General features: G+C 36.8%; 1 pseudogene; it reads left to right on the top strand.

The window, feature by feature from the left end:
* The first annotated feature begins 3,583 nt into the window (after positions 1-3,583).
* LOC129395282 (syntenin-1-like) lies at positions 3,584-8,818 on the top strand (annotated as a pseudogene).
* Positions 8,819-9,169: the final 351 nt, after the last annotated feature.

The following is a 9,169-nucleotide window of genomic DNA, read 5'->3' as shown; positions in this document are numbered from 1 at the left end:
CTAGCTGGGTGTGGTGGCATGCGCCTGTAGTCCCAGTTACTTGGGAGGCTGAGGCAGGAGAATCGCTTGAACCTGGGAGGCGAAGGTTGCAGTGAGCAGAGATTGTGCCACTGCACTCCAGCCTGGGGGACAGAGCAAGACTCTGTCTTAAAAAAAAAAGAATGAGGCCATTCCTAACCAAAACTCTGAAGCACGTAGTTTGTTTCTGCTGTCCTTCCACCTTCCTTGACTACCCCACCTACCTGGGAGGTCCATCCTGGGGACAGTGGGGTACAATTATGAGCAACCATAGGCCTATGCTGAGGGCCTCTGGAGAAACTCACCTCTTCCTCCCTCTCCTCTTCATCACCTGGCTGAAGCTCTGGGTACTGGCCTCCCAAGGTGAACGTAAGAAAGAGGCTCTCAAGTGTTGGTTGAAACTTGAACACAGCTGGCTTCCTGAGCTGAGGGAGATATTAAGATGTGTAAGATATTTAACTGTTAACTAGGGATCTCTGTAGATTTGTGTGAGGAACAATAACCCGACTCTATAATAATCTCCAATAAAGCTTTGAAAAACAAGACCAGTAATAACTTACTAGTATCTTGCCCTAATGGATATTAAAACTCTCTATAAAGCTAGTGTAATCAAAAAAGTAGGACATTGGAGAATAGATCAGTGAAATAGAATAAAGAAGAAAGAAACTGATTTTATCAGAACTTAATACAGTGTATAATAAAGGTGGCATTTCAATTCAGTAATGGCTTATTTAATAAATGATGCTAGAATAATTGCCTAGCACATGAAAAACACAAAGACAAACTCCTATTTAATTCATCTTTAATTACAGAAGATACAAAGGTAAAGTAAAAAAATTTAGGAGAATATTTATGTAATATTTAGCTAGGGAGACCTTCTTAAACAACACAAGAAACTCAGAAATCATAAAAGAAAAAAAAGATTGATAATATAGACAATTAAAATTATTCAGTTGCACAAGACACCATGAAAAGTCAAAGGACAACTAAGAAGCTGTGAGAAAATAGTCGCAATTAATGATAGATAAATTAATATCTATAATATTAGAATTAATATCAATATTCATAATATTAAGTTGAACTGTATAAAATTGCTGATAGTCAACTGTTTTTGACCAAAAGAAATGGCAATTTTCATGCCAACCCAACACACAGTGCTTCTATATATTGATAAGAAAAAGACAACCCAATAGAAAAAAGGTGAAGACTATAAATTATAAACAGGTAATTCTTAGAACAGAAAATGCAGATAACTGATATATAAAACATGTGATTATAAATATGTGAATATATATGTTAAAATAATAGCAGAAGGATGACTACTACTAAAAAAAAAAAAGAAAAGAACACAACAGATGGCTACTATCAAAAAAAAAAACAGAAGATAACGAGTGTTGGCAAGGATATGTAGAAATCCCTTGTGCACTGTTGGTGGGAATGTAAAATGGTGCAGCTGCTATGGAAAACAGTATGGCGGTTTCTCAAAAAAAAAAAAATAGAATTACACATGATCCAGCAATTCTACTTCTGGGTATATACTCAAAACAATTGAAAGCGGAGTCTCAAAAATTTATTTGTACACCCATGTTTATAGCAGCATTAGTCAGGATAGCCAAAAGGTGGAAGCAACCCAAATGTCCACTGACAAATGAATGAGTAAACAAAATATGATATAGATACACAATGGAATATTATTCAGCCTTAAAAAGAAAGTAAAGTCTGACTCATGCTATGACATGGATGAACATTGAAGACATGCTACGTGAAAGAAGCTAGTCACAAAAAGACAAATATTGTATGGTTCCATTTATATGGGGTACCTAGAGTAGTCAAATTCATAGAGACAGAAAGTAGAATGGTGGTTGCCAAGGGCCAAGGGGGGTGGGGAATGGAGAGTTATTATTTAATGGGTGGAGAGTTTCAACTTTGCAAGATTAAAAAGGGTTCTGGAGATTGGTTGCATACCACTGTAAATGTACTTAACACTGCTGAACTGTACACTTAAAAATTAAGATGGTTAATTTTATGTTATGACAATTAAAAAATTTTGAAAAGCACACACAAAAATAATAGGATAACACTTTTCATCCATAAGGCAAAATTTAGAACTAATTTTGACAGTGATGTGGGAAAGTTTGTAGTTTCTTTAATTTCTGTTGGAGAATTGCTATAGCATTTTAAGAAAGTAATTTGGTAGGATCTATTAAAATCAAAGATGCACATATTCTTTGACACAGTAATCCCACTTTTGGGACTCTAGCCTATAGAAATACTTGTACCAATACATAAGTATATATGTGTAAAGATGTTTTTTGCATTGGTCATAACTGGAAATAATCTCCCCACCAAAAACGGGCAAATGGTTGGATATTACACAACTATTTATTTATTTATTTTTAAATTTTATTTTATTTTAAGTTCCAGGATACATGTGTAGGACGTGCAGGTTTATTACATAGGTAAACATGTGCCATGGTGGTTTGCTGCACCTATCAGCCCATTACCTAGGTATTAAGCCCCACATGCATTAGCTGTTTCTCCTGATGCTCTCCCTCCCCTCGCCCCCATGACAGGCCCCAGTGTGTGTTGTTTCCCTCCCTGTGTCCATGTGTTCTCATTGTTCAGCTCCCACTTATAAGTGAGAACATATGATGTTTGGTTTTCTGTTCCCGTATTAGTTTGCTGAGAATAATGGCTTCCAGCTCCATCCGTGTCCCTGCAAAGGACATGATCTCATTCCTTTTTATTACCCAACTATTTAAAAGAAAGAGAAACAGCTATAAGGATTGACCTGGAGAGATAAGTATGAGATATTATTTTATTAATAATAATATGACATATTATTGTCAGATAATAAGCAAGTTCCACAGAAAAGCATATAGTATGATTCCACTGGTTTGAAAAGCAAATTTAAAAATCCCTATAATCTGTTTATATATTGTGATGGTTAATTTTGTGTATCATCTTGGCCAGGTTATGGTGCCAAGTTGTTTGCTCAAACACCAGTCTAGATGTTATTGTAAAGATATGTTTTTAGATGTGACTAACATTTAAATCACTAGAGTTTGAATAAAGCAGACTACCTCTATAATGTAGGTGGGCCTCATCTAATCAGTTGAAAGCCTTAAAAACAATGACTGGGGTTCACTGAAGGAGGAGGAATTCTCAAGGCTGCAACATCAACTCTTACCTGAATTCAGATTTCAGACTTGCCAACCCCCACAATCTCATGAGCCAATCCCTTAGAATAAACCACCTCTGGTGAGAAACTCAAAGCTTTCCCAGTAAGACTGGGAAGAAGGCAAGAATGTCACCTCTTACCACTGCTTTTCAATGTTGTAATGGAGGTCCTAGCTAATGCAATAAGACAAGAAAAAAAAGGAAAAGATATACAGATTGACAAGGAAGAAATAAAGCTGTCTTTGTTCACAGATGGCATGGTCATCTATGTAGAAAATTCAAGAGAGTTGACAAACACTCTTGGAATTAAGAAGTCATCATAGAGAAGTTGGTGCCGGTGACTGGAGGCTGTGGTGGCGAGTGGGTCCCTGTGGGCTAGAAGAACCCTGCAAAAATGTCTCTCTATCCATCTCTTGAAAACTTGAAGGTAGACAAAGTAATTGGGGCTCAAACTACTTTTTCTACAAACTCTGCCAATCCAGCAATTTTGTCAGAAGCTTCTGCTCCCATCTCTCAAAATGGAAATCTCTATCCCAAATTATATCCAGAGCTCTCTCAATACATGGGCCTGAGTTTAAATGAAGAAGAAATATGTGCAAATGTGGCCATGGTTTCTGGTGCACCAATTCAGGGGCAGTTGGTAGCAAGACCTTCCAGTATGAACTATATGGTGGCTGCTGTAACTGGTAATGATGTTGGAATTCACAGAGCAGAAATTAAGCAAGGGATTTGTGAAGTCATTTTGTGTAAGGATCACAATGGAAAAATTGGACTCAGGCTTAAATCAATAGATAATGGTATATTTGTTCAGCTAGTCCAGGCTAATTCTCCAGCCTCATTGGTTGGTCTGAGAATTGAGGACCAAGTACTCCAGATTAATAGTGAAAACTGTGCAGGGTAGAGCTCTGATAAAGCACACAAGGTGTTCAAACAGAATTTTGGAGAGATTACCATGACCATTCATGACAGGCCGTTTGAATGGACGATTACCATGCATAAGGATAGCACTGGACATGTTGGTTTTATCTTTAAAAATGGACAAATAACATCCATAGTGAAAGATAGCTCTGCAGCCAGAAATGGTCTTCTCACAGAACATAACATCTGTGAAATCAATGGACAGAATGTCATTGAATCGAAGGACTCTCAAACTGCAGACATACTGTCAACATCTGGGACTGTAGTTACTATTACAATCATGCCTGCTTTTATCATTGAACATATTATTAAGTGGATGGCACCAAGCATTATGAAAAGCCTAATGGACCACACCATTTCTGAGGTTTAAAATTCACGGCACCATGGAAATATAACTGAACGTCTCCAGTTTCCTTCTTTGGCAACTTCGGTATTATGCACATGTAGCTTTCCCAGAGCCAGCGAGCATATGCTGCATGAGGACCTTTCTATCTTTTTTTTTTTTTCTTTTTTGAGATGGAGTCTCGCTCTGTCGCCCAGGCTGGAGTGCCAGTAGCACGATCTCGGCTCACTGCAACCTCTGCCTCCCGGGCTCAAGTGATTCTCCTGCCTCAGCCTCCCTAGTAGCTGGGATTACAGGCGTGCACCACCACACCTGGCTAATTTCTGTATTTTTAGTAGGAACGGGGTTTCACCATGTTGGTCAGGCTGGTCTCAAACTCTTGACTTCATGATCCGCCCGCCTCGGCCTCCCAAAGTGCTGGGATTACAGGCATGATCCACTGCACCTGGCCTTCTATCTTACATTATGATTGGGAATCTTACTATTTCATCTGATACCTTGTTCAGATTTCAAAATAGTTGTAGCCTTATCCTGGTTTTACAGAGGTGAAACTTTCAAGAGATTTACTGACTTTCCTAGAATAGTTCCTCTACTGGAAACCTGATGCTTTTTTAAGCCATTGTGATTAGGATGACTGATACAGGTTTAGCTTTGTGTGAAAACCAGTCACCTTTCTCCTAGGTAATGAGTAGTGCTGTTCATATTACTTTAGTTCTATAGCATATTTGCATTTTTAACATGCTACCATAGTACCTTTAGAATGATTGCCTTTGATTTTTTAAAAAATTCTGTTTGTGTGTGTGTGTGTGTAACATGCCAATTAAGAACACTGGTTTCATTCCATGTAAGCATTAAACAGTGTATGTAGGTTGCAAGAGATTATGATGGTTGTTCTTAAATTTTAACTACCTTCACTTAAAAGGCCACAGCTTGAACTGTTGCCTTAACTATGTTAAGCATCTAGACTAAAAGCCAAAATATAATTATTGCTGCCTTTTTAAAACCCAAAATGTAGTTCTCTATTAATCTGAAATGTACACTAGCCATTAAATGTATTAACCTGAAATGTACACAGAACAGTTTAATGGTACTTACTGAGCTATAGCATAGCTGCTTAGTTGTTTTTGAGATTTTTTAGTCAACGCATAATGGAAACTTCTTTCTACTAAAAGTTGCCAGTACCGCTTTGTGAGAAGCAAATCACTATATATTTAATGTAAAAATTATTACACTAAATAGGATAAACTTTTGACTCCTCTTTTGTTCATTTGTGGATTAAGTGGTATAAGACTTAATTTTGGCATTTGACTCTTAAGATTATGTAACCTAGCTACTTCAGGATGGTCTTAGGATATTTTTCTGGTAATTTGTTCCATTCCCTGACTCCTCCTTGCAAACAAAATGATAGCGACACTTTATTCTGATTTTTTTCTTCTTTTTGGTTTATGTCTATTCTAATTAAATATGTATACATAAAGTTAAAAAAAGTCATCATATCAAGGTTGCAGGATATAAAGTTAATATACCAAAGTCAATTGCTTTCCTAATACATCAAAAATGAACAAGTGGAATTTGAAACTTAAAATATACATTTACATTAGCACCCCCAAAAATGAAATACTTCAGGATAAATTTAACAAAATATGTATAAGATACATATGAGGAAAGCCATAAAACTCTGACAAAGCTATGAGTATGAAGGAAAAACTCAATAAATGGGGAGCTATTCCATGTTCATGGGTAGTAAGACTCAATATTGTCAAGATGGCAGTTCTTCCCAACTTGATCTATAGATTTAATGCAATCACAATCAAAATCCCAGCAATTTATTTTCTAGAGACTGACAAACTAATTCTAAAGTTTATACAGAGAAACAAAATACCGAGGATAGCCAACCCAGTGTTGAAGGAGAAAAACAAAGTTGAAATACTGACACTACCCAACTTAAAGACTTACTATAAAGCTACAGTAAGCATGTGGTATGGATGAAAGAATAGGCAAATAGATCAATGGAACAGAAGAGAGAGTCCAGAAATAGACCCACATAAATACAACTGATTTTTGAGGGAGCAAAAGCACTACAGTGGAGAAAAGGTAAACATTTCAACAAATGGTGCTGAAACAACTAGATATCCACATGCAAAAAAATGACTCTAGACACAGACCTTACACGCTTCCACTCAAACTGGATCACAAATCTAACTGTAAAATACAAAACTATAAAACTCCTAGAAGATAACTTTGGAGAAAATCTAAATAACCTTGGATTTGGTGATGACTTTTTATATACAACACCAAAGGCATGACCCATGAAATAACTTCATGGACTTCATTAAAATTAAAAATTCCTGCTCTGCAAAAGACACTATCAAAACAATAAAAAGACAAACCACAGACTGGGAGAAAATATTTGCAAAAGGCATATCTGATAAGGGGTTGTTATCGAAAATATACAAGGTAAAAAACTCAACAATAAGAAAAGAACCAGATCAAAAAATAAGTGAAAGACTTTAACTGACACCTCACCAAAGATAGGTGGCAAATAAGCATATGAAAAGATGGTTTCGTTTCCTGTGGGGAGCCAAAAAAATTAAGAAAACAAAAAAATTTTTTTAAAGATGCTTGCATTGTATGTCATCAGGGAAATGCAAATTAAAACAAGATACTAGTACATATGTATTAGAATCGCCAAAATCCAGATTAAAGATTTAAATCTAAGACCTCAAATTATAAAAATCCTAGATGAAAACCTAGGAAATGTTATTCTGGATATCAGCCTTGGCAAAGAATTTATGACTAAGTCCTCCAATTGCAACCAAAACAAAAATTGACAAGTGGGACCTAATTAAACTAAAGAGGCTTGGAAAGCAAGAGAAACTATCAGCAAAGTAAACAGACAACTCACAGAATGGGAGAAAATATTTCCAAACTCTGCATCCAACAAAGGCCAAATACCCAGAGTTTATAAGGATCTTAAACAACTCAACAAGCAAAAACCAAATAACCCTATTAAAAATTGGGCAAAGGACATTAAGAGACACTTCTCAAAAGACAACATGCATGTGGCCAAGAAACATATAAAAAAATGCCCAACAGCACCAATCATCAGAGAAATGCAAACCAAAACCAAAATGAGATACCATCTCACACTAGTCAGGATGATGATTATTAAAAAGACAAAAAATAACAGATGCTGGCAAAGCTGCAGAGAAAAGGGAATGCTTATATACTGTTGACGGGAATGTGAATTAGTTCAGCCACTGTGGAAAGCAGTTTGGAGAATTCTCTAAGAGCTAAAAACAGAACCACTGTTCAACCCAGAAATCCCATTACTGGATATATACCCAAAGGAAAATAAATTGTTCTACAAAAAAGACACATGTACTTGAACGTTCATCAAAGCACTATTCACAGAATCAAACTAGATGCCCATCAGCGGTGGATTTGATAAAGAAAATGTAGTACATATACACCATGGAATACTATGCAGCTATAAAGAAGAACAAGATCATGTCCTTTGCAGCAACATGTTTGGAGCTGGAGGCCAGTGTCCTAAGCGAATTAACACAGGAACAGAAAACCCAATACTGCACATTCTCACTTATAATTGGAAGGTAAACATTGAGTACACATGAACACAAAGAGGGGACCAACAGAACTGAGGACTACTAGAGGGAGGAGGGGAGAAGGGAGCAAGGGCTGAAAAATACCTATTGGGTACTATGCTCATTACCTGGGTGATAGGATCATTTGTACCCCAATCCTCAATGTCACACAACATATTCATGTAACAAACCTGCACATGTATCCCCTGAATCTAAAATAAAAGTTGAAATTATAAAAAAAAAAAAGAAATTCCCACAGCCACCCAACCTTCGGCAACCACCACCCTGATCAGTCAGCAGCCATCAACATAGAAACAAGACCCTCCATCAGCGAAACAATTGCAACTCACTAAAGGTTCAGATGATTGTTAGTATTTTCTTTTCTTTTTTTCTTTCTTTTTTTTTTTTAAGAGACAGAGTCTCGCCATATTGCCCAGGCTAGTCTTGAACTCCTAGCCTCAAGCCATCTTCCTGCCTCGACCTCCCAAGTGCTGGATTACAGGCGTGAGCCACAGCTCCCAGCCATCGTTAGCATTTTTAATAGTAAAATATTTTTTAAATTAAGGTATGTACTTTTTTTAGACATAATGCTATTGCACACTTAATAGACTACAGTATAGCATAAACACAACTTTTATATACACTGGGGAACCGAAAAATCTGTGTGACTCTTTTTATTGTGATATTTACTTTATTGCAGTGGTCTGGAACCACACTTATAATATTTCTGAGGTAGGTCGGTAAATAAGTTACTTTTGAACAAAAATAATGACAAGCTTAGTAATTTTCCATAGACTCTTATTGCTGAAAGTAATCTTAGTTATGTGGTCCAAAGTTCCTGCTTTTACAGATTTGAGTCACAGAGTTGTTACCACTCTCCTGGGGCCATGTAGCCAGATAGCTTGGGGCTGACAGGTGACCATGGTTGCAACCTCTAGCAATATTTCCATATACCCATGGATGAATTCATCGGATTCTAGAGTGTAACTTCCGCATGAAATAGTACGCAGATTAGAAAGGGGCTTCCAGAAGACACCTGGATCATTCTTCATTTAGATCTACACTGGACCATGGTTAAAGTCATTAAGCTACATAAGATGCTATC

The sequence above is a fragment of the Pan paniscus genome, chromosome X (assembly GCF_029289425.2).
Source record: "Pan paniscus chromosome X, NHGRI_mPanPan1-v2.0_pri, whole genome shotgun sequence".
Classification (NCBI taxonomy): Eukaryota; Metazoa; Chordata; class Mammalia; order Primates; family Hominidae; genus Pan; species Pan paniscus.
This window is presented reverse-complemented; position numbering and strand designations above follow the sequence as displayed.